General features: G+C 30.0%; 1 protein-coding gene and 1 long non-coding RNA gene across 6 annotated transcripts in view; one reads left to right on the top strand and one right to left on the bottom strand.

The window, feature by feature from the left end:
- Positions 1-26,608, bottom strand: part of LOC129981917 (uncharacterized) — a 142,816-nt gene extending 116,208 nt beyond the window's left edge. The window contains exon 1 of the long non-coding RNA XR_008785386.1: positions 26,506-26,608. This is a non-coding gene — a long non-coding RNA (uncharacterized LOC129981917). The remainder of the gene's footprint in view (positions 1-26,505) is intronic.
- LOC129981916 (myelin transcription factor 1-like) overlaps positions 1-26,733 on the top strand; it is a 295,518-nt gene that overhangs the window by 146,142 nt on the left and 122,643 nt on the right. The gene's annotated exons all lie outside the window — the stretch shown is intronic.

Here is a 26,733-nt window from a genome sequence, read left to right as displayed (position 1 = left end):
GATTTTGGCAATTTACATTCAACTTCAAAGCGGGACGCAAGTACAGAAAATCAAATAGAAAATTATATTAACACATTTTTAAATATAGCAATTTAAACAGAAATCCTGATGATTTCATTTTCAAAACTTATCTACCAAACATATTATTCTTAGAACTTTTTTTTTAATTTTCTGTAGAAAAAGATTTTTAAAAAATATTTCATGTTTCAAGCAGTTTTTACGTAAATCGCAAACATACTAAGCAGTGCAATACATTTCAGTAGACCAGTTAAGTTTAAGGAAGAAAAAATGACAGATATTTTAATTTAGAAACTTTTTTTTCATAAGAAAGGCGATTTCAAAACTTTTTCCCTATTCACAAAACTTTTTTTTTGAGATTTTACAATTTTTTCTTTTATTTAGACTTAATTATCTTTTAGATATTATTTCAAATCAAAATTTAAATATTATTCAGAACTTTTATGTCATTAAATTTTAATCCATAAGAACAACTGGTATTCACTAACTTATAAAAATAACTTATCAGCTGTACTCCTTGTAAATTGGTATAAGTGTTCCGCTTCATTTTTTTATATTTATTTTATAACACACCACTTCTGGTGTGAAATTTTCTGTCATCCAATTCCATATGAAGATGCGCAGAAATTGTTTAATTTACTAAAAATATAATTTGCGACATTGCGAAATTAATTTTCATAAATTTGCAATCTAGCAATCGTCTTAATAATACCTGTTTATTTGAATACCGCTCTGGTCAATTCGTTGAATTTTATTTTAATCATCGTTCTTGAAAATGACGTTTGTCAGTAAAATTTTCAGTCAAAATTCTTCTGTAAACCTAAAAAAATATTTTAAGAGATTGGATCCAGTGCAGGTAGTTTTTTTTCTTTCCAATTTATTGGCTTGAATTTACGTTACAGGAATTCAGATAATATGAAAATTTCCATTTGCTCCTGCATTATTCACTATCATGCAGTCAAAATAAAAAATAAAAAATTGTATGATCCTGAATTAGAAATCCAATTCAATGTACAAATACCACTCCTGTTTGAATAAATATTTGGGAACAGATCTGGGCAGAACCTTTCCTCTCTTTCTCCTTGGAGGAGGTTTAAGTTGAAACGTGGCCAGGAATTAATTGTGCTTGGAAAGGCGTCGAGAGATATTTCTGAATCATATTCAATTACTAGAGTTTTTAATACACAGAAAAACTGAATAAGAAAAAGTATTTCTTAAATCAATTTTTCATCCCATTTGTCAATAACTTAACAATATTATTTCTTAATGATACAATTTCTTCCATTTTCTATTGATATTGAGGTAACATTCTTTGAAATAGCATAGAGCACAAACATACATTATTTTTCTCACACTAAATTTTTTAAGCAATCAACAAATTTTAATCCTATTTTACACGTTTTTAATTTCCCAACAAAGGCTCTATTTTGCACCACTGAAAGAAAAGCAGGGAAATACTTAAGATTTTAATTTTATATTTATCCAATAAAGAATTATTTTTATCCAATAAAGAATTATTTTCATCCAATAAATAATTAAATTTATATTTATCCAATTAAAACTAATTAATTTTAAAACCTAAACAGTTTAATTTTTAATATAAATAACTTGCTTTCTTTACATCAGCAATACAAAAATTTAATAATTTTAGTATTAAATTATTCGAAACTAATTAATGAAATAAATGTTATAATGTAAACGTAAATAACTATGCAGTGAAAATCTAGTAATTTAAGTTCAAAAGAAATTTCTCATTTCAAGTTTTAAGTCAGATTTTATTTCTAAAAATTGAGTTTGTTTGAAACATTTAATAGTATCCACGAAATTCATTAACAGAATAATGTGTCGCGGATAAAATTAACAAAAAATGAAAAAAAAACATTGTTAAAAAATAAAAACAACAATTAACCACGTTTTAGAAGGTTAGCGTTTCTATACCACGTATTTGAGTACAATAGGTGTTTAGGGATCACGAACTTTAGAATTGACTATATACTGACATATCAATCATTCTATTTTCAAGTAATCCAACTAGTATATTGTGGCTAATTTTTTACATCCAAATTCAGTACTTATGTAAACATTCAAATGTTCCAAGTTTCAATAGTTAGATAAAATCATACAGGTGAAAAAGTTAGAAACATTTTTTTTCTGTGGAAATCATATGCTCGTGGTTAAAATGCATTGTGATATTTATTCAAAACTGAAATTTCAAATTTCAAAATTTATTTTATTTTCTAAATTTATTAACTCTATTAAAAGAAAACAAAATAATTTTAAATAACGTTCAATGTATGAAATTTAAAGGATGATATTCACTTAAAACTTGTTATTTTTTTTCTGTTAAAAACTGAGACAGGACCATTTCGAAAGAGAAACTTTACTGGTGATAGAAGCGTAAGAAATGCAAATAAATAGAAATCAAATAAGTGAAAAGTATTCTGAATGAATTAGTTGCGTTTTTTTTAAATCAATATATTTGCATTAAAATTTGAAATTAAGTAAAATATTCAATAAATACCTCACCAAAAACAAAAACAAATACTAACAATAATTCTTAAATTTAATTTTTGTCTTCAATGCAATTATAATTTTTTCCGAAATATTTTAAATTAGGCAATAAATATTACCAAAGTATAGGAATGCGGAATAGTATAAATTCTTTTCATTAAATTGCACTATGTCAATGTATAATGAATATGCATAAAGGTTCCCTTTTAATTGCTACGATTTCAAACTATTTTCAGAAAAGCAAATTAAAGCTTAAATAATTATTTTAAATGACATAACTTCAATACTTATGCCTGAAAATGCGCCATGTATAAAAATTGATTGCTATCATTCAGAAGGAAACAATTTTTAAATTTCCTTTTTACTAAGATTATAGCGAAATGCTGTTCTGTTTCGAAATAAGACACTTCAAATTTATTTTTCAAAATTCTCATAGAATACAAAAAAAAAAGATTAGATTCAGCAATATTCGAGAAGTTTATTCGCTAAAGCTTATTGTAACGGGAAATAAATTTCCACTTGGATGACTTTTTTTCTTTTATCTCAAACAAAGTTTCGCCGCTTCTTGCAGAAATCGCCCGCATTCACTCGCAAAATTTCGCATCAATGACAAATCATCTCTTTCGGAGTTTTAAATAAAAAAAAGGGTTAAGATATTGCTTTGCATTCTTAAAAGTTTCACCAATTAACTCTACTAGGTAAACGCAGGCGTCTTATGAAGGAAAGGGGGCGTGAGAAACCACCGTCCGACATTCCTGCAGGGACGGGGAGCTTGCAACAAAACTCGAGCAGGTTGTAACGGAGCAGTTATTGGATATCTTGCGAAGGTAACAATATACTTCCAATAAAGGCAAGTTGGTACTGCTACCGCCCATTTACCTTTTATTTATTTTTTCTGGAACCACCACAGCCGGCGAATCTATTGTCTCTTCATTTCAAAAGATGGGGCAAAAAATTCTTTTCGAAAGGGCTGAGCCCGCCCAGTAACCGATCCCTCGGAAAGAAAAGTCAGAATTCGATTTCATTAGGGCGCCAGAATTGGTGCACACTTTCCCCTATTTTTTTTTCTTTTATTTCACGCCTTTTCCTCATCATCACCTCTTCCTTATGGCGCCTGCCTTCTGACGGCGTCATATGGGGGTACAGCCCGTTACCATGGCTACCTATTTGTTGCACACCCCCACTTGGTCGCCGAGCAAAGAGTTGAAAAAAAAATGAAAGAAAACTATATAACCGTAGAGTTCTTCACTTCGTTTCGGAAAGGCCCCAGGAATAATTTCGTTTAAATTTACGAACCTTGCCGAACTCCTAAAAATCGCCGCGTTTCTTCGCAGCGGGACGAATAAAAGCCGGGGCGCTATGGTAACTTTCTCCGCCCCATCACAGGAGAAATATCCAGTCTTTTGCCACCCATTCGACATCGTTAACGTGAAAGAGGAATTGTATATCCCGGAGCGACTACAAAATGAAATTAAAGCAGAGAAGGAACAAATGCAGGAGAAAAAATAAATAAAAAGAGGGAGAGAGGAAGCAGCGGAAAAGAATGTTTCGAATAGCTCGCCAAGAACTTTATATGACCGAGCGTATATTCCTGATAAACCCATTAGAGGTCATTTGTATGTGCGTCGCTTGTTTAGAGGTGCTATGATTCCGGTTAGTGATACTGTTTGGTTTAATTTAAATTATTTCCTTAGAATATATATTCTGATTATTTTTCGTCCCGATATACTTTCTACATTTCTTGAGACTTCTTTTTTGTTATTGTGATGTGGTTTCCAGTTTCACAGAGAAGTAATTTTTTTTATATTTTGTGAGTTATTCAAAGAATTTTTCTTAGACGTTTCTTAAAATCAAAGAGTAAAGCAGTCAAATGTTTCAGAGGGTTTTAGAAAAATCTATCAAGAGAAGAATTTATCAAGGCATTACATTTGAGGTTCGCATTATCGTTCTAACAATTTACAGGTAAAATGTTCGTGTGATAAAGAAGGCATTGAAAAATCTTACACAGGATAAAAATATTTCTTATAAAATACTATGGCGAAGGGAAAATTACTTTGCAATGAAAGTAAGTCTTAAATCGATGAAGCAAAAGAAAAGAAATTACAATATAGTGGTGGTTATATAGTAAAAAACTTTTTTATATGTTTCTTTTCTAGCGTTAATACAACATTTATTGGAAAGTATGATTATTTACGAATACAAAAGCAATATGAAACAAATCATACTCACATTTTTACTTCAAAACATTTTTACTTTTCACAGATGTCGTATTTTGCCGGGCTTTAAGAAGAATAGTAATCTATAACATTCTTTAGGCAACAAGCAATTTTTTAGTAAATTTTGTTTAAAATCTATACTTATTTTTTATGAACAATAATTTAGTTTCGAGGTCCAGATTTGTTGATTGTTTCTCATTTTCAAAAATCATCTAGGATGTTTTTGGGTCTGGTGCAGGTGAAATCTATATCGGATGTAAATGTCCTAACACTTGCTTCATGTGGTGTCTAAACGTGGCGTCCCACATGTGGATTTTATGATTTAATCAATTAATGATTTATTCACTTCTCAATCGCGAACGTCATCCTCTATAGATAAAACATTGCTACAAAGTTCAATAATTTATTCAAATTTTGGCCGAAGGTACTGAACAAATTTTAACAGAAATTCTCAGGTTCATGCTATAGATACATGTAATTTCTGTATAAGAGTTTCAGATGTTGACAGAGTCGAATGTTTATCTTTTTGACTGTGTAGGTGTAGATGTTGTATCACTAATTCAATAAAATGTTACTATGTCTGCATACGTTTAACCTTTTAAAATTGCTTTATCCTTTAGACCTTTTGTGGGAGTAATGGTTAGGTTAATTGTTCATTAGAAAGTTATACTAAATCTTACTAGTGAATTAAAACAGTATAGATTTTAATATTTATTAAAATCAAAAGGAAATAAATCGCACCGACATTTCCAGCTAGATTCTCCATTTTTAAAATGAAACATTAGATTCCTTCCTCCAGTATTCTAAAGGTTACAGTCGGGCAGCCTGAAAAGGAAAATTACTGAAAACAATACCTTTCTGAATATATATATAATTATTATTATTACTAAGAATTTAAAATCGTTGCGTCACCTATATTCTGGAGTAAGAGAGAATTGATTATTTTCCTGAGTAAAAGATTGGTTATAATCTATTCCTGCTTGACCAAAATTAGACGGATTTTTATTGCAAATTATGACAGTTAAAAAAAAATGTCCTCAACATAGCATCACAGAGTAAATATGTTATCATGAAATAGGATAGAAAAATAAACCTATTTTCTCATTTCATTTCGCAGAATTATTTCTGAAAACTTCACATTCAGTGATTAATGGGATTTTTACATGTGTGGCAGGTAACAAGATTAATAATATCGGCCCTATGAATATTTGAATTCGCACAACATGCCAGCGTGCTTTGACTCACACAAATACCAATTGGGAGGGATTCTGTGTTGTTAACCAATTGTAATATAGGTAAAAATAAAATGTAATCATACGATACTAAAAAATGCATACTTTCTTAAATTCAAATTTAAATTCATTCTTAATTTCAACTCTAACAGTCTGCTTCTAAAAAATGTGAATCAGAAAGATGAAAAAATATGTTAATTCATATATGCATTCCATTTTTTTCAATGTAAAATATCTATTACTAAGAAACTTTTTAAAAAAATATCTTAACATCAAAATTTATTTTTAAAATATTCGTAAATAATGGAATTAAATAATTGGAATTCTGAATACTCAAAAAACTAAGTTTTTTTGGAGATTACTCAAATTTATCCTATACTAAAACTAAGGCGAGAAAATATATTTTATCATAAGAGTATTTGAAAATAGATTTACATCATAATTATAAATGATCACGAATTTTAAGTTTCTGATCTTTAAAAGTGGAACCAACATCAAAACTCTATTATATTGAAATGTAGCTATTTTCGCAAAACATTAAAAGAAAAAAAAATATTAAAACTACATATTTTCCAAATTCAATTAGTGCAATACGTATAGTGTGTTGTCATTTGATTGAAGTTGATTTATGTGGCAAGCCACACACAGGTTTGCAATAATGAATCTCAAAACCATAAAATGATTATAAAAATACAGTTAATGGTTAAGTGCTTCTAAATATATGATGTTTATTAAAATAATCTTTCATATTGGCATCTTATAGCAAATCAACACTTTCGTCGATTTAATGAGAAACTTTAAAAGCAAATGATGGCAGACAATCCGAAAATCAAATCAGGGTTCAGAAGTAAAAATGATTTTTTTTTAAATTCTTTCTCTGAATACAATAAATATAAATTTCCTCTCAATTTAAATGCCCTTATTGAACCTTTGAAACTACTTTTAATACAGTCTTTTCATAACTGTGCCGAATAGAAGGAAAAAAAAGATTTCCAAATGGTTGAATGGACAGGGGTTAGAATACCAGAAGCAGTCATAGATTCACCTCGGGTGTTTCCAAAAATTATTTCTAAAAAAATGAAGCAATTTTAAAAGATACTTCATTATTTTAAATAACCGTATGAAAAAAATACTTGCATTTTTAAACCAGATGATCTGTGCTATATTTATTTTGAATGTGAAGCAAATGCAAAATGTTAACTTAAAATGAAATATTTTATTAAATGGTTAAAAATGAATTTTAAAAAGTGCGCAAATCTGAAAGGAATAAAACTCTGAAAATTCCCATATATCTAAGAATCATATACAAAACCAGCAGGGCAGTCTCCTAAAATTTTCTCGCATACTTTCTAATAAAGGTGTTATCTCAAAGAACGTCCTGCATGGCATTATCGTACATGACATTATAAATTACGAAATATCACCTTTTGGCGTGAATTTAGCATTTTCCCTAAATCTATCGTGTAAACTTTGGCGAATTATTTAGCTATTTATCCCCAGCACGCTGTCAATTCTATCCGAAATCGAATTTGTGTTTTAGATGCGTTTTTCCCAACCGAATGAAGCCAAAATTTTACAAACAACTACAATTGTTGGAGAAAAAAAATCACATGCCAAATTTGATATAGTTAAGTCGTGGCGTTTTTAAATTATCACATTTACAAGCTTCTTAAAGTATTAACCGGCAGAAAACCCTTTCTTGAATTTGGCTCAAAATTTAGCAGGTGCATTCAATTTAGATGTTAGCTTTGTAAATCATTTATCCATTTGCCTCTCTTCGTTTTGTAGGTATCGTATTAACTTATACTCGAACAGTCAGACTTCCCCAGAATGGATTTTGCTTAAAAATTGAAAGAAATCAAAAACCATATGACAAATTTCACTGTCTACCTCAAATCGTTCTTGAGATATTTTTGTGAAAGACAGACATAATGCCGAAAATGTATTTTTCGAACCCAGGGAGAAGATTCATCCAAATAGCGAGTTTGAATTTTTTTGACGGTTACAATATTCTCTTTAATTTATATATGAGACAGTAAAAATAAATAGTTGAAGGCTGAATGATGGCTATTTTGCCTATATTACAGTTTGCCTATATTACAGTTGCCTATATTATGTTTCATCCAAGACAGACGATTTTACATACACAGTTGCATCTTCATGACAAGTGGAGTTGTGCGATTATTTGCAACTGAATAAACTATTCAGTTGCAAATAATTGCAATTCTTTATACTTTCTTTTAGTTACACTAATAATAAACAAAGATAGAAACGAAATCAAGAATAAACAGACTACATCCTTTGTAATACTAACGCAATAGAATTTTTAACTATTACTGGATGATGTGACTGTTTTTTTTTTTTTTTAGTCATGCTTCTAACTAATTCAGTATCATATTATTTACCATTATAGAATGAAAAATTTTAAATAAAATAATTTGCTTACTTATTCTAGAAATATAGATAAATATCTAGAAAAGAGTCCTTATTTATTAAAATAATCTCATCAAATTATCAATAAGAATGCTAAATACTGAAAAATTTTCAGTCAAAATTGTTGAATGCCATTTTAGCCATCTATAAACTATGCTAATATATAAAACATTTAAAGCATCATCCACTTAATGTAAAATCGCGCCCTTCATTGGAAAATTATCATTTATTCCATGGCAATATCTAAAGGAAATAACTCTCCTTTTGACCTTTTCAATCAAATATTTGCTATGTCAATAAATGCCAGAACTCTCCATTGATTTGCTTAAAGCAAATTATAATTAAATAGCCGAAGATACTTCTGAATTCTTTGATATTTTTAGATTGGTAAGAAAATTCTCGCCACCGAAAGGAGTGCTAGAAGTTCATTAAGAAGCTGATAATTATAAGCAAATAAAGCATAAAAAAGTAATAAAGGAAATAAACATTAAATTACATAACAGTTTTAAAAAATGGCATATTATTTAATTATTTTTTAAGACTGTCTAACATATATATAGTTATAAATAGCATCAACATAATAAATGATTTAAAATATTAACATTATTATTATTATTAAAAACCTTGTTTATTGCTAATATTTTATTGCTATCGCTTAATTGTTAAGAAATGGTAGAATACGAGATATTTCACTTGAGAATTTTATGGAGCATTATGAATTACTTGATATATTTTGATTAAAATTATTTCTTACAACCTCGCTTGTTTCTATTTCTTATAAAGAAATTCTATATAAAATAAGCGTTTGTAAAAAGAATTTTTTTAATTATATATTACTTTACACTTGCATTTAACTATCTGTACATCTAATAATTTACTAATAATGTTTAAGCATTAAAAGGCATTCGTTCTTTTTTTATTTTATTCAAAACCTCATTTCAATGAAAAAATATCAGTCCCCCCTTTTTACCTGAAATCGTTTTTGTAATCCCAAATATGCATATACGCTTTAGGAAGTAAAATACGTAACGAATAATTGATTAAAACTGAATAAATAGAAATTAATGTAAGCTTAGTCGAGTAGGTAGAGATTTTATAGTCCAAAAGTTCTGTTCTTAATGCCATATAAAAAAACCCAGCTAATCAGAAACTATTAAAATTATGTCAAATAAATATGGAAATTATGTCAAATAAATATACCAAAACAAATTCTATTAAATGAAAATAAAAGGAATAATCACATAAAAAATTGCTTTTAAAAAATAAAAGGTAAAAAAAACAGATAAAATAGCCGTAATGATCCTTATATATATCCAAATATTTTTTTAATGAGATTCATTAAGTTACATGAAGGCAAATAAAGTTAATTTTAATTAAATAAACTTTATTGTAGGTGTTTTTGACTTCCTTTGGTTACTTAAAATTCGCTTGGAAATTTTTTCACTCTCTCGTCAAGAAAGGCACAAATCATTAACAGCAGATTAAGATCAAAAAGTAAATGGAAACTTATAATTCTTGATCATCATTCAAAACTTATATTTCCTCAAAAAATAATAATGTTAAAAACTTCGCTATCTTAAATTAATTAATGGAATTATTTTAGTCCATTTTCTTTAGTCTAATTTACTTTTTCACTTCAAATAAGGAAAAGACAAAGTCAAATTTGAAGAAGTTATTTTTAGATTGTTAATCAAGCATTTTTTCATTTACATTTATATAATTTCCCCTTTTTTTATTATTGAAAATGGAAAATGAAGTGGGCATATTCGATTCTCTTTTTTATTTTTTTAATGTTAAGTGTATTAAAAAAATGAACAACCGAAGAAACAAAAATTGAAGGAAAGAGCCCTCTACCGGTCGACTTCGAAAAATACTGAAAGCTTCCACCGATAATTCTGCATGATAATATTTTCATTTAGATTTAATGTCAAATATTACCATGTGAAAATACATGGCTCGATATAAGACCATAATTTGATCAGTGAATAAATTAAAATACTTTTGCATGTAATTAAATGATTGATTCTATGGTAAATCATGATACTAAAGTTCGGACGAAAAGAGTAACAAATATTTATATGGTATGGTAAATAATATATGGTAAGTAAAGAAAAAAAAAATCTTTTTTGGTAAATGCGAGGTCACATTTTAACTAAAACAACGAAAAATATGATCACAACATGTCAATGTGATGTTAATTTTTTTTTAATTCTTCCTAAAAGTTGTTGCAGTTAGAAAAAATTTGTTTCATAATTTAATTTCAAATAAAGTAAGGGCAAATTTTTGATTTCTTACATATAAATGTGTCGATGAATACATTTAGTTAATAAAGCTATTCTTTCTTTCTTGCAGCAATGCATATACTTCGAATAATATCACAGAAAAACTTCCAACATTTTGATTATTTTTTTAATCCATTAAATATAGCCCTGTCAAATTTTGTTGTTCTAGTTTTAAAAATCCATCTCATCGAGTCCCAATAGTCACATGCGTCTTCCTTTATTACTGCTATGATTAGAGACAAATTTTACCTTTCTTTTTAAATTCAGTCACATTATTAAAGAAAAATATTGAAATTAGTATATTGTATATATATATATATATATATATATATATATATATATATATATATATATATATATATATATATATAATTATTATTATATTGAGCATTTTTGGGCATTTTACAGTTGCACTGAATTCAAGTTTCACTTAGCTAATTAATGAAGGTGCAAAATACTATTAGAAATGTTCTGGAGCGTGTTCGCCTCGTCACGAAAACTTCAAATGCAAAAATATGCGAATAATCAAAAGCAAAAATAGGCTTAATCGTCGCCCTCTGGGTAAAGTTAAGATTCATTGTCTTCCAAAACGATTGTTTTACAAAAATATTCTTCATATAATCTTAAAACTAAAAAAAAATTAATGAGGTCATTTTTTTTCCGCACAATGTCCCCTTCAAGTTTAATAATATTTTTTAATTCAGTTTGTTTAAACTGATTTGATTCAATGTTTTTAAATGTTATAATAGATTTCAAATTCATCCATTCCGTGCTTCGGCCAATCTTTCATTCCGTAGTATGATTTCCCATTCCGTCTTTATTTCGCACTTCTTCATTTCTAGTAAACCAATCCAGTAGAGTTCATTTTTTCAGTCATATCAAACAACAAGGAGAATTTATATATCATTATTTAAATCAATAATCTTAACAAGCTGATCGCCAAAGGTAGCTAATATTTAAATAAATATCTTCAACTCGTCATCTGTTCTTCACTTAAGTTAATCAAGTAATCATACTTCAACGTAATTAATAAACAAACAAAAGTTGGCAGATGAATAAAAACTGTGCATGAAATAAGTGTTTTTAATAAAAATTCAGATAACTCATTCTAATACGATTATTATCTTTTATATAAAATTAAATTATGAACAGCAAACTTTTATTTTAAAACGAAACCGCGTGGTGAATTAAAATGTACCAGAAAAGCTAACATCCAATTAACAGATTCTTAAGTCATAATGCAAATATATACAAATGTAAGTAAATAAATAGAAATTATATTTAATGAATATAAATTCTATTTAATGAGAAATTTATTCTTCGAATTACTTCAATATAAATTTAAAAAATCTATGGATATTTTTAAAGATTTTTTCGAATCCTATCATAATATAAATTATAAGGTAAGTTTTGAGAAAGAGGTAAATTCTTTTAAAGATAAAAATTTACTTTCAACTGATTTTGACTGGCTGGCCGTTAATGACCGTCGAATGCACATCAATGGCAGTAAACATTTTCCATAGTGTCTACCTGAAATGGACTACCACACATACTTATTCGCATTAACAAGAGAAGAGGCAATTACTAGAACGTAAGCAAAACTTTAAGCTTTCTTTTTCGATAGATTAAAAAAAATCTTCTCGCTGTTTATAGAAAAGTTATTTCCACTTGTAATCAGCGCAATCGTTTTAAATCACTCTGTACTACTATAGCTGTACTTTTAATTAAGGCTGCGATGAAGTTTTGAATCTGATAACAATCATCAAATTTATATAGTAATCAAAAACAGCCGAGAAAAAACAGTTTTAAATGTGTGGGCCAACTAATCTTGATTTACGCCCAGCCAGTGGTTTCCCTAAAAAATATCTGAAAGATGAATGCACGGGGGTAGATGATGTTGAAAAGGTAAGAAATATACATTCCATGCCTTCCTTCGAGGTCCGAAAACGGAATAAATGTTCCGTGGCGGTCGACCTTTTAATGGGGCACAGGGGTCAGACAGTGCCACAAATAAAAATTAAGAGAAGAGTTGCGATTATTGCCGAAGGGATGCGGGAGCGCCCTCTCCAAGGCAAATTAATTGGCTGGCAACCTCGTCGTCATGGCAACGTCACCGTCTTCCGTTTTATAGCCTCTCGCTCCCTCGACGTCCTTTAGAAAGAGCCTGCTTATCTCCTTCTTCTTCTTCTTAACTCCGGCTCAAATTCTTTTTTTTTTTTTTCGTTTTATTTTATTCTATTTTATTATTTTTTTTCGGTTTTAAGAAATGGGTGAGATGACACGCATGGAATTAGAGAGCTCTGGGGACGGAAAAAAATGGACAGCAGCGAGTTGGATATTTCTCTCTCCCTCTCTCTCTCTTTATATGTTTTATTATTATCATTTTCATTCCATTCAATCTGAAAAATCATTCGCATACCTTTTCGAATTCTTTATTCTTTGTTGTTGTTTTTTAATTGAACCTTCTTCATTTTTTTTGTTATTTTCGCAAAAAGAAGAGAAAAGAAAAGAAGAAGAAAAATGAAGATTTACTTCTGTTGTTATTGCTTGCTCACAATGAATGAAAACAAAGATATTTGTATTGAAATCTAGTTTTTTCAATTAAAATAATTCTATTTTAATAATTCTATATATTTTCTGAATGAAGTTGAAAAAAGCTATTTATTGTTCAACAGAACGATGTAATTATTGTTGGTACCGTTTTTTAATGCAATTTCTTGCCTTCATTTTCCTGATTTTACTATCATAATGAAGTTAAAAGAGTACATTGGTAATGCAATAAAAAAAAATGCTTTAGAGAACATTTTATATTTATTAGATAAAAAAGTTAATTCGAAAAAGTTTTCAAAGCAGTAGCATTTTTCATAGTAGCATCATAAAATTTTATCACATTCTTTAATTCATTTTATGATATGATTTTTCACTGACTTTAACTTTGCATTAAAGTTATTTAAATAATAATTTCTTCTGGACGAAATTAATTCGTACTGGACGAATTAAAATCGTACTTTTAATTCCAATTTTCGTAATACAAAGGAAAATTAAAACCGATTTAAAATTAACATGTTAGCGTAAACTGTAATGCAATGCCAAAAGTATATTATATACATATATATATCTATATAGAAACCAGATAATATTTTCAATAAATCTTTCTTTTTCTTTAAATCGGTTTTAACCCTTCGTCTTTTTCAAATGGTTCCTTAATGCTGTTTTTAATTTTCCAATTATTTTATAAAAGAAAATTTAATTAAAAAATATAAATAATTATTTTAAATTTCAGAACTGTCTTAATTAGTTTTTCTGTAACTTCTTGAAATTTATTATTTCCTTTGTCGATGAAATTTATTTCAAATAATTTGGGGAAACCAATTTTCGTTAATATTTTTAAAGTAAAAGATTTTAACAAACATCTTAAGAAAATTCTACTAGAAATTTTGTTCAATATTTCAATTTACTTTTAATATTATGTAAAACTGAGGACGAATCATACCAATCATTATAATAATTAATTTTCATAAGGATATAAAACGATCCTAGTTTTAAGAATTGCTCACACATATCTTAACCTAAAAAGACTATTTCATTTATATAACAATATATATATATAATTTTTTTTTGCTTGTTTGATAAAATCATAAGCACACTTTTTTTTTCTTTTTAAATTAAAACAAAATTTGATTGATTATAAACTGTATATTAATAAAACTGAAATAAATTGTTATCAACAAAAATGTACGACTCATAATTGAATTATATATATATACTGGCAAATCATCGCTTAGTTTTTAAAATATAATTTTAAGAGAAATATTATATATGGCATTCTCAATCATAATGTTGAAAACGACGGATGATGACTTCAACTATATGCGTTTGGCTAATTCAGATTTGATTCTTCTGATGTTTTGGCCTACGATTGTATTAAAAGTCCAGATAACATTTTTATTTCAATAAATTTCCATAAATTAAGTTATGTTCTATTCTGCATCGAGCTGCATTTTAAATAATCTTTCTTTTATATAGAGAAAAATGAAAAAAACAATGATGTCCAATACACAAATCAAAATGATGATATCACAATCGCATGACAAGAACAGCGACATAAGCCATCTAATAATTATTTGCTATAATTAACAAATTAAATAAATAATTAGTTTAAATATTTCCTTTACTTCTAGAGCGTATAAAATATAACAACTGTTTCTAACAAAATTTCCTAAAAAATTTTCAAAGACGACAACACTATCCTAAACACCTGTGTCTTTTCTGCTTTTATTCCGTCCACAGACCTCCACCAACACCTGTTTCGATGCAGTATTTATTCGAAAATGTATTTTGAGACAAAAGACTAAGCGCGCGACTCCACATCCCATTCGATTCTGGTTTGTAGTTTCGGAATAATAGCATTCCGATCTCCAAACACAAAACTACAAGTTGTTTGAATAGAAGATCAAAAATAAATAAAAAATAAAAAAGAGGGTTGCCATTTATCCTTGCGGCGGAAGCTTCCGGTTTACAGGAATTCCGGGAAGATAAAATGAGAGGAGTGGTGGAATTTTGTTAAAGCCAGGGCGTCTAATCTGCATATGTGTCGGTATATTTGCAGCCATATCAGTAACCATAGGGTTATATCTCTGCTGCCTGTCCTTTGTTCGCCGCCCCACCAATAGGAACAGGTCGACATAGAGAGCTGGGGGAACCAGAACTCACTCCCGCCGGCATTTCCTAATAAAAGCCCCTCCAGCATCTAAATTGGGGGTGTTGGAGGTTGTCATGGAAACGAGAGGTGGCTTGACGAGGATTAATTCCATCGTCTGGTGCCCAGAAGCTGCTTTATCGTCGGGAGGGTTCGCGGCAGATTAGCAAGAGCACGTGATGCCCGGTAATTTGCTCCCACCGTGAACCCCCGCCGTGTGTCCGGCCCCACCACGGCATCACCATCCGGCTAGCATAAATCTTCCCTGGTTTTCGAAAAGGGGCTGCCCGGATGCGATTTACCACCACACCTTCTGGTCGCATTCCCCTAAGAAAATACTACAGAGAAATGCGGTCGCCAGAAACGAGTGTGTGCTGTTGTGGAGGAATTTTGGAGGTCTTCCAACTCTGCTGGCTTGATTAATTGATAATTAATCTGCGTTGGGCAAATTCAGAAAATGGGAACTCATCCTTGGGGTTTACGCGATGGCGGGCGTTTATTTCACTAATTATTAACACTCGTTCGGAAATTGGTGAGGGAAATAAAAGAGGGCAATTTAAAATGAAACAAAAACCTGAACACAATGACAGCGAGATTTATCTCTTTTCCATTGGATAGATTTAAGTCAAGGGATACATTTCTGCGCAGTTAAGATGATTACGTGTAAAATAAGTTTTCATAACAGAAACACAAAATTTAACTCGAATAAAAAAATAAATTAAAACATGCGCTTATATTTATAAAGCTATAGAAGCAAGTGAATAATACGATATATATTTCAATAGTTTCTAAAAAGAAAACATTTATTCTCTGCTTTCTATTAATCTTATGGCAAACTAAACTGCAAATGTCACTTAATAAATAATTGCACGATTAATCAAATGGCAATTTCCTGATATTTCTTTTTACCATCAGAACATATAAGATATAACGAATGTTTCTAGAAAGAAGCTTTTTACTATATTAATAATTAATTGTTATAAATAATTTTATATGCTATTTACAATAGCTTAGCACTTTCTACATCACTTTCACTATGGTTATAACAAATTCCTTTTTCTATCTTCCTTAAAAGTATTCTGGTACGCTGATTCAGTGAAAGACATGCGCATATTTTTCTAATACTAATTACATTGGAAAGTATCATGCCTGCCGCATATAATTAAAAATTTAAGATAAGTCTCAATGAAATTCCTAATAGACTTTCTTTTTTTCATAATCTATAATATCTGTTATCTTATTTGTCTACACACTCATTCTCCTTTTTCCATAATAATGCTCAGCCTATCTTGGCTGACATTATTATTTTGCATTTTATTGTACTTCAAACCTAATATCCAAAAATGTTTTTAAAACACACGAGTTCTCCATCATTTGAATGCTAAGAGTAAATTATTTACTTCACACAGTATTTGGCACAAAATGTTCAAGATGAACATCACATTTGTTTCGTCGAGATACACGCAAACCACTGCACAACATGTTTTATCTACAATAATGCTATTGCATAATTTACAACTCACATAAGCATACTTTTACACCTATGTGCTTATATGTAAAATTCATTTATTTTGATTTATGTGCAAACTATAAAAGTTATTGAATTCTCCTTTAAATTATATAAGTGAATTTATTATTATTCTAAAAACACATTTAATATTAATGTCAATGTAATATTTTATGTATGAGTTTTTACGATAAATTCTACTTCTGTAAGAATCCTCTTACAAAAATTCTCATGCAGTTAATATATTCTTTTCATAATCTTATACTAGTCCCAGAGGCTCTGAGACCTTTATACGACCACATCTTCATCGTTGATTAAAATAAAGTTGTTTTTCTTGATATTTTAATTAAATTATTTTAATGCTTATCATTAGCAAATATTTCCAAAAATAAAAGTTAATGAAAGATTTTTAACAAATATTTTTTTCTTACTTCTAATCATCTTAAACAGAAAGGAACTTTTAATTTTTCCGCACCTTAGCGCAAGAACTCAATCTCGAAATTCATGGCCGAAAGACAAAATTTGCAAAAGCCCAAAAGGGAGAAGAATAAAAAAAAAGAAAGAAAGAAAAGCTTCTTCCTAAATTACGATCAAATTCACATTCACAATTCTTTCTGTTAAGAAGGTGAAAACTGGCATTGAAACGTTGGAAGGACCACAACAGAAACGAATAATAATAAATGAATTTAAAAAAAAACGTTACACTCGCGTATCTTTTGTTGAGTTTTGATTCCATTTTTGTAAATAAAGCGAAAAAGAAAAAAAAATGTCAGGGGGAGGAGGGTTGAATCTTTTCTCGAGCATCGCCACTAGTAGCAGCTGCTTAGCGCACCGCTGGTTTTAAAATTTTAATGAATACATTGTCGCTGGGAAGAAAAGTCGTTTTGTTCTTCACAAACCTTCCTCATCACAATGAGTGTTCCGCGATGGAAAAGGGGGAGTCATTTAAATTACAAATATGGAAGTCAACAAAACGAAAAGAAAAGAAAGATTCAGAACCCGGACCGAGACCTTGGATTTTAATGAAAACTTTTGAATCAGGTAAGCCTTAAGCAATTATGTAAACCAGCGAAGGCGAAAACCATGTAGGTTGTGTGCGTGGGAAAGCAGTTCGACCTGGCAAAAAAAAAAGAAAAAGAAGGGGAGAGAAAAAAGAAAAAGAAAAAGATTACGCCAGTTTATCATCACAATGGAGTTTTCCCTTCAGTTTGTAGAGAGCCCAGCAGAAGAATCCAACGAAGCATTCAATGACAAAGACAATTTTTGCCTTCGAAACTCGTTTCTTCGTTAAGTTTTCGGGATGAAGGGAAACAACAACAAGAAGAAGAAAAAGCATAAGCAGAGGAATTATTTATCGATGTGGAGGTGTGTGAAGACCTTCAAGATGGTGTGCTGCAGCCATGTTACTACAGCCGACGTCAGCAGAAGAAAAAAGAAGGGGGGAAGAGATTAGTTCGGGTGTAATTATGAATTTTTGTCGCACAGTGGCAGCACGCAGGAGCAAAGACTCTGGGAAAGAAACTAAAAGTGGTAAAGGAACACGGCAGCATCTTTTGGGAATCTTTCGAACACCTAACGGTGGCCTTTTTCAGGGGGGTGAAGTGAAAAAAAGAGGAGGAGAGGTCTTCCGCCACCTTTCCACTCCCCCTTCCCTTAACGCTACCCAACTCTCTCGCCATCTCCCTACAAAACGCGTGAGATTCATTTTGCCGAGTTTATTTGCTCTTGTCATGAAAAATAAAAAATAAAATGAAACAAAAATATTAAAAAAATACAAGTGAGGTGAAATTTTTCCGGCTCAGCAAATAGTAATTTTACTTGTTTCCCTGCTGAGATGTTTTTCTAGCACACAAACGAGTCGGGACTCAGTTTTTGCTCTTATTCCGGGACTTATCGCTGTTATTTCTGAGAACGCAATCAAAAATGTTTTCCTTTTGCGAAGAAGAAAGAAGAAAAAAGTAGCAGCGAACTGTTTGCTTACAATGCTATTTAGTATATATTAGCAAATACAGATTTTACACTTGGTTATGGGAGTGAGTGGCCGATAAGTATTTAGAATTCCTTATTGCTTCCGTACTGAAATAGTAATGTACTTAATGCATGCGTATTAAATCTTCTTTTAAAAAGATGAAAAGACCGCTGCACTCTTTTTTTTTTAATCAAGATAATCTTTTCTTACTGCTTCGTTCCGCTTCATTTTTCTTTCGGTATTTAAGCTATGAGCATTTTTCCTTTCCTTATTTTATAAGCCGAAACGAATTATTTTGGGCTCGCTTTTAAAAATACGGGAAATTATTTAAAGAAATTTTTGCAAATGGGATAAATGCATATCATATAAAATCCGTTTAATGCCATTGCTTTTGTTTAACAGAAAAGAAGAAAAATTTCTTGATGTAATATCATTATAAAATTTGAGACAATTAGTTCTTAATTTTTTTTTTAATTTCAATTATTAAAATTCGAAAGATATATATGCTTTATCTGCAGACATTTCAGTGTCTACAGTTTTCATGTGATTTATGTTCCCGAGCTGGGGAATCACTGGTTACAAAAACTGAAGTTTGCTTTTTGGTTATGAAATCCTTTCTTTCTCACTAAATCATAAGATCCTCAGGACGGAATCATTGACAGACAAATTACAAAAGTTATATTTGTACCTAACATATTTATGTTTTTTCAGCTTACTAATAAAAGCGGTTAACGTTTCTGTTACAAATTCAACATAGAAATATCTCCTAAACAAAATAAAATTATTTTCTAACAAAATTTATAAGATTTCTTAATTTTCCATCCTTTCTGAAAGCGAAATTTCAGGAAAAAAATTAAGCTTCTAAGATTTTTTCCCCATAAATTAAAATAGTAAATTACCAAATACAAAAAATGTACTTTTCTGGTTTACCACTACTTGGCATACAGCCCAGTGACTTAAACGAGCCTATTCGTGTATTGTTACACATTTGTAATGTTGCTTTCTAATGCAGTAAGTGTTCTAGTGAAGAAGACAGTTTTACAGGCAGGGTTAAAATCACGTAAAATCTTGGTAATGTTGCTTTCTAATGCAGTAAGTGTTCTAGTGAAGAAGACAGTTTTACAGGCAGGGTTAAAATCAAGTAAAATCTTGGTAATATGTCATTCAAAATTTTGAACGAATGATGTGAAAAATGATATAACTTTTTTATTTTACCTTGCAGCTCTTTGCTTTATTTGGCATTATGTTCATTAATCAGAATGAGATTTGAATGTCTATAACAGAGGCTAACACATCTACAGCATTTACCATGCATCACGATAATTACTGAGCATTTATAAAACGATGCTTTATTTCCTTTTTACTTATATAAAGAGTCATCTATGTTATGAAGCTAATTCATGCGATGTTGTAGTCAAATGACAAACATAATTCTGCTTGATCTCAGTGATTTAACACCACACTGTATGACGGTGTCAACTTTAGGGCATCATATGTTATTTGTTAAGCATGTAAATGTTTATCAGTTAGCATGCTACCTGTAAATTGCGACATGCATGATTAAAAATCGACGAAAGCTCGTTGCAAGGAAGATCTTTAAATCTAAAGCTAACATGCAGATGTTACTTTTGGAATTGTAAATAATCAGTAAGTAAGCTTTTTTTAATACTTATAATTTCATCTTCGATTAATACAGAATCGAAATATAAGTAGTATTTTTCTTCAATAACTTTTCTTTTATAGAAATATTGTTGTTAAATCATTGTAATACCATTATAAAATTCTAAAAATATAGCTTTCCAGCGATACAACTTTTTTTCCCCTCAAACTTAAATAAGTATTTCAAAGTATTTTTAAATAAATTCTATAGCAATTATTTTCATCGTTTTAGTTAAGTATTCGTACAAAATGAGCATTAAGAAAATATTAATTTTTTGAATACAGATATTTGAATTAAGAGTGCATATTTAAAAGGACAGAAGAATCGAGCTTAAAACATTTTCATATCATCGTCTTTCAGAAGCGCTCAAAACCACTTCAACTTTTACTTTTTAATTCAGCACAGAACATGTTGTAATCGTCAAAATAAAAAATAAATAAATAAATAAAAATTTCCTCGTTTTTGACCATTCTGAGCTCAAAAAAAACCCCATCTTTTCAGCATTATATCTTTCCATCTGTCTGTAACAAAGATAATTGAAATTGGTTTTGACCTAGACTTATGAAATTTGGTTTACGATCTTTATACAAATGTGGATATCTCATATTTTGAACAAAACCAATTCAGTGGAAATCTGTCCGTCTGGCTATTCGAATACACTGGCATGATAACTACAAAACGAAGAATGCTATATAGATAAAATTCGGTACACAGATTTAATCTGTATATGCAAGACACCTGTCAAATTTTTAGCTAAATCCAACAAGGACTGTCTGTCGGCCTGTCATTTCAAAAATATGTAAACCTGATAATTCAATAATGCAATGACTTAAATATACCAAATTTGGAATGTGATTTTGCGAGTACAGTTGCAGTCCCATTTCTGTTTCAATCCGATGAGAAAAACGCATCTAAAACACAAATTCGGTTTTCTTATACTATTAATATCATGCCAGGAATCAATCACCACAAAACTGGCCAAAGGTTATACGATAGAGTCAATAAAAATTCTAAATTTACACCAAAGTTTAATATTTTATTTTTATTGTATACCAGTGCCTCGCAAGACCTTCTCTGGAAAAATATCTTTATTAGAAAGTGTGTAAGTACGTTTTTGAAAAGATGAGGTTTAATTTTCCTCATTCTGTGTATGTGGTAGTGAAAAAATATGAGAATCATAACTTCAAAGTAGACATATAAATTCCACCCTGAATAAATAAGTAGTTCAGAATTATCTCTTCTATTCTCCAGCGAACCTTTTCTTTCTCAGACACTGCCTCTTCCGTCTGAGTCACGATATGGAGCTTCATAATAATGCAAACGTCGGGCAGATTATTATTGCAACAGTTATAAGAGTCTATTGAGTTGTTTGAATTTTCATTGATAATAAGCCTTTTCAGATGAGATTTCGACTGTTCTACTAAAATGGAAACATAAAATACGTAAGAAGATTGAAATTTTTGGTTTAAATAATTTGGTTTAAATAATTTTAATAATATATTGCGATTTTTAATAGTTTTCCAAGGCTGTTATTTTCCACGTAAATCTCGAATGACATTATTTTATCAAATTGTAATATTTATTTCTGTAGCCTCGTCATAACGTTGAAAACAGAGATACATTAAGAAATGGCTTTTGAAATCGCGTCTTTACAACAATCTTAAAAGCATTTTTCGTATGTGAATTCCTATCCTTTGTTCTCAGAATTTCTGACTGATGACTTAAAAATACGAAAAATTACTCTTTATTTTGTAAAAAAAAAAAAAAAAAAAAAAAAAAAAAAAATCATAAATATAATTTGGAATTGAGATTGTTAAATAGAACAATAATATCAAGCAATCCATATTTTTTTTTCAATTTTCATGCCGTTATTTGGCCATAAATGAGTCCATTTCCTGGATTTTAACAATTGGAATTAGCACTCTAAAAGCGGCTATACTGCAATTTATATTACAGTTTAGAAAAGATTAACATAAAAAGAAAAATAAGCCTAAATATACAAATAATAAATATAAATTTATTATTTTTATAATAAATTTAAAGCATTTTAATTTTAAAAAATTAAAATTAAAAAATCTGAAATTTAAATATACAAATTTAAATTTCAGGCACTTTGCACAAATAAACATATTTCTAAAGCAAATGCTATTCCTACATTTGTTTCAGTTATTTTCTTTACGATTAATTCATAAATCCTTTTTCAATGCCGAAAGTTTTTTTTTCTATTGAAAAGATATCATTTTGAATCTTAAAATCCATTCCAATTTGAGCCTGTTAATATTGAAAACACAAAAACTAGCGTCCTGGCCTAGTGGTAGCATGTCTTCCCCGTGATCTTGGGCATCCCGGGTTCGAGTCCTGGTTCGGGCATGATTGTTCTCTACCCTGTGTTCAATCTGCGAGGCATGTGGAAGAGCCCATCCTCCTATAAAAAGGGGTTGTGCAAACGGGCCATCGTCATATGAGTTAATGTCAGACTTCTGTCCTAAGGTTCTCCGAGGTCTTTACCCTCAGAACTACTGGATCCCCTATTTCCCCGATCTCTTGGACTTGAGTTTGAAATGGTGTTCAATCCGAAGGAGATAAGCAACAACAACACACAAAGGAAATCACTCTTAATCAAGTAAAAAGAAGTCTTAATATATAACATCGAAAATTTGATTTCTACATAGGAATACTGATAAAAAGATAATATAAGCAAACTATTTTTCTTTATCCGATTTCTTCAATGAAACATTCTATCGTTGGTTCGTGGATCCACCTTTCAGTTTCCTAACAGTTAACAAAAAAAAAACTCTGTGAATCTCACAGCTAACAATCCACTTCAATTTCAAGGAGATGCCGTTAAGAAAAAGAGAAAATCTTTAATATTGGTCCAAAAATAAGTCTAAAAATAACACTAATATTTTCTCAGCAAACGCACCCGTCCTGGAGATTAAGGTAAAGAATTAAGGTATAGAGAGAGTATTTTTTTTTCTCCTCCATCCACCCAATTGCAAAAGGAAGGAGAAAAAGGTAATGCCGTTGAGTGACATTAATTGCTACAGCCTACCTCCCTGCTGCAAAGCAGAGGGAAGTCAGATCCGCTTGTTTCCCGGGTAACATCCGTTACGGACAAAGTACGGAAGAACCCGCTTCTTCTTCCAATTAGAAAGCAAGATTCCCCCTGTCCTGCCCTGCCCTGTCTGCTTCTTTAGTCTTATGTGTTATTATTTTTTTTCTTAGTTGTTTGTGTCGTTTACTTATTTACTTATTATTATTTCTCAACAGAGGTTGTAATAAGCTTTCCACGGCAGCCAACCAGCCTTTGTCTGCATTGACAATTTACCCTCTGCAAGATGTCATTTCTCCTAGGGACGGAATCTTCTTTAACTTAAGAAGAATTACGATTTTTTTTTATCTCCGCTGTTTGTATCTGGCCCTTGTTCGATTTTGTGCCCAGATCTGCGGAGAAATTAGTGGAGTGTGCTTAAAATGCGGAGAACGTAATTTCTCGAAGGGCGGAAAATGCTTTTCCTCGATAATCGCCAACAAGCTTCGCCGAAAGCAGAAAATATTCCAAGTTTTTGGTCAGCCACCAGGGCGGAAGAGACGACGGAACTGAAGGCATTGGTGTTGTATCCTAGGTTATGAGAGGAAACCGTAATAGCTCCCTCCTCCGCGCTCATTAGCTTGTGAAGAAGTACAAGTTGAAAAGAAAAATTTGCATCTCCTTAAAAGTAAAGAGATAATTCTTCGCTCAGAAATATTCAGTCACGGAAAGATTATGTTCCATAGATTCCATGGAAATTTTAATGAAAAAAATGTAATACACTTGAATTATCTTTTTTTTTATAAGTATTAAGTCACTTGTACTTAAAAATAATTCCTCTTCTAAGTATACGACTGTACTTGAGAATGCTTGTAGAGTGAGCTTATCTTGAATATTATAGATTAATTAAGAAGGAAAAAGAAATCTCGCTCATTTGAATTCTGGAAATTAAAAGCAAGAGAAAATTTATTATAGGTCAAAAAAAATTTTTAAAGAAAATTCCAGCATATTACTTGAAGCACCATAGAATGACGTTTTAGAGTTGATTTTTCTATATATATATTCTTTGTAATGATTTATTCTAAATTATGACGAAAAGTGCTAAACTATGACTAAAAGGATGACGAGCACTCAAAAATTATATTTAATATCGTCGCCCCACACATAACATAAAGCAAAAGCAATGCTGTAAAATCTGCTTAAAAATATTTCTAAATTTTATTAATAACTAATCAAAAATTACATCTAAATGAATCACAGAAAAGCTACTTTTTAAGTTTTAAAGAAGTATAACTTTTTTTACTGTAATGTGCTCCGAAGTCCCTGCAGGGAAATATAACATTTCAATGAATTTTTTTACTAAAAATCAAAAATCGAAAAAAAAACTAATTAAATGAGGAAAAATATTTGTTAGCGATCATTTCTTACCAACGAAGAAATTACATGCCAATATTTGGTAGCCTTCAATCCATAGTTTGCCTTTAAAAGCGGTGTGTGTGTGTGTGTGTGTGTGTGTGTGTGTGTGTGTGTGTGTGTGTGTGTGTGTGTGTGTGTGTGTGTGTGTGTGTGTGTGTGTGTGTGTGTGTGTGTGTGTGTGTGTGTGTGTGTGTGTGTGTGTGTGTGTGTGTGTGTGTGTGTGTGTGTGTGTGTGTGTGTGTGTGTGTGTGTGTGTGTGTGTGTGTGTGTGTGTGTGTGTGTGTGTGTGTGTGTATCAAGCATATCCCAATTTATAGATATCATATTACAATATTCATTGCCATCCTCACTCTTTATAAAAACAAAACATTTAAATTTAATTTTTACAATTTCTTACTAATTTTAACAAATTCTTTTAAAATACTGCATGTAATTGAGATCAAAATACGATGAATTTTAAAATATTGATCCAGTAACGTATAATGATTGTAAAAATATATGAATATTATATAATGCAATTTTTTAATGAAAGCGATTAAAGAAATAAATGCAATTTTTATATTAATTAAAGCTTTCATTTCACCATCCGAATTTTTGACGATTTGATTTTTAACAACAAATCCTAACATTTTATATATTCGAATTTGAAGGCAGAGAGAATATACATTTCTGTGTTTTTATGCAAAATATGAGCGTTAAAATATTTTTCTTTGAAAAAAAATCATTAAACAAATATCTAAATTTAATTGTTTACTTTTAATTTGCAAGCAAAAAGTCCCATAAATATTTTATAACATAGGTGGAAAAATAGTAAATTTAGAAATTTGAGATTGCATTTAAAAAAAAACTAGTTGCTATTTAAGAAACCTTCTACGTATAATATTAACTGAAAGCAATAACGTTTTTATTTCAGATAAAAATGTTGTATAAGATTTTATATTGAAATGTTATTAATAATAATTAGTTTAATAATGACATTAATAATAATAGTTTTGGTATCAATTCTTATTCTTCAAAGTTCTTTTACCTAATGAAGTTCTTAAATTCCATCCATTTAAATATTGTTTGATATTTCATTGTTAATTGTTTTAAGTTTTTGCATCTTAATAAGCAGTTGAACTCTATTCATAGCAATAAATCGATCTCTCATTCTTACTTCATTAAAAATAAATTGAGACACCATCAGCAAAACATTGAGAAGCATATTTTGCTATATAGTTTTTATAATAATTATAACAGTTTGAACGGCCTTTTAATATTTTTGAATATCGGAATATATTTCACTATTCAGTCAACGAGCAACTAAATAAGGATTACCAATATATTTCGCATGCAAATCAAGTAAACATAAGGCGTTTCCCAGCATTCGTCTCTAACCAAATATTAACACTATCGTTGACATATTGAAAGATGTCTGGATCCTTAATATTTTACCAGCAAGTCCCTCGGGAATCATTTGAACTCGATTGCCAATGGCACCCGCGACTTTCTCTACTAATGGTTAATAGGCAAACATATGGCATGTACCTACCCTTATAGAACTTCGATGAATTCCGGCAACATCGTCACCTCCATCCTGGATAAACGATACACAATTTATCCGCATTTAGCGTCTTAATGTATCAGGACAGCCACTTTAGGTCCACAAGTCGCTTCTGATCTCTTGTTAAGTGTCCATTAATCAACGTTACCACAAGGCCAAAGATGGAAGGCAGATAATTTGATATTGCGATAAGGCATTGAATCTATTGCCAGATTA

Source organism: Argiope bruennichi, chromosome 8, assembly GCF_947563725.1.
Source record: "Argiope bruennichi chromosome 8, qqArgBrue1.1, whole genome shotgun sequence".
NCBI lineage: Eukaryota > Metazoa > Arthropoda > Arachnida > Araneae > Araneidae > Argiope > Argiope bruennichi.
This window is presented reverse-complemented; position numbering and strand designations above follow the sequence as displayed.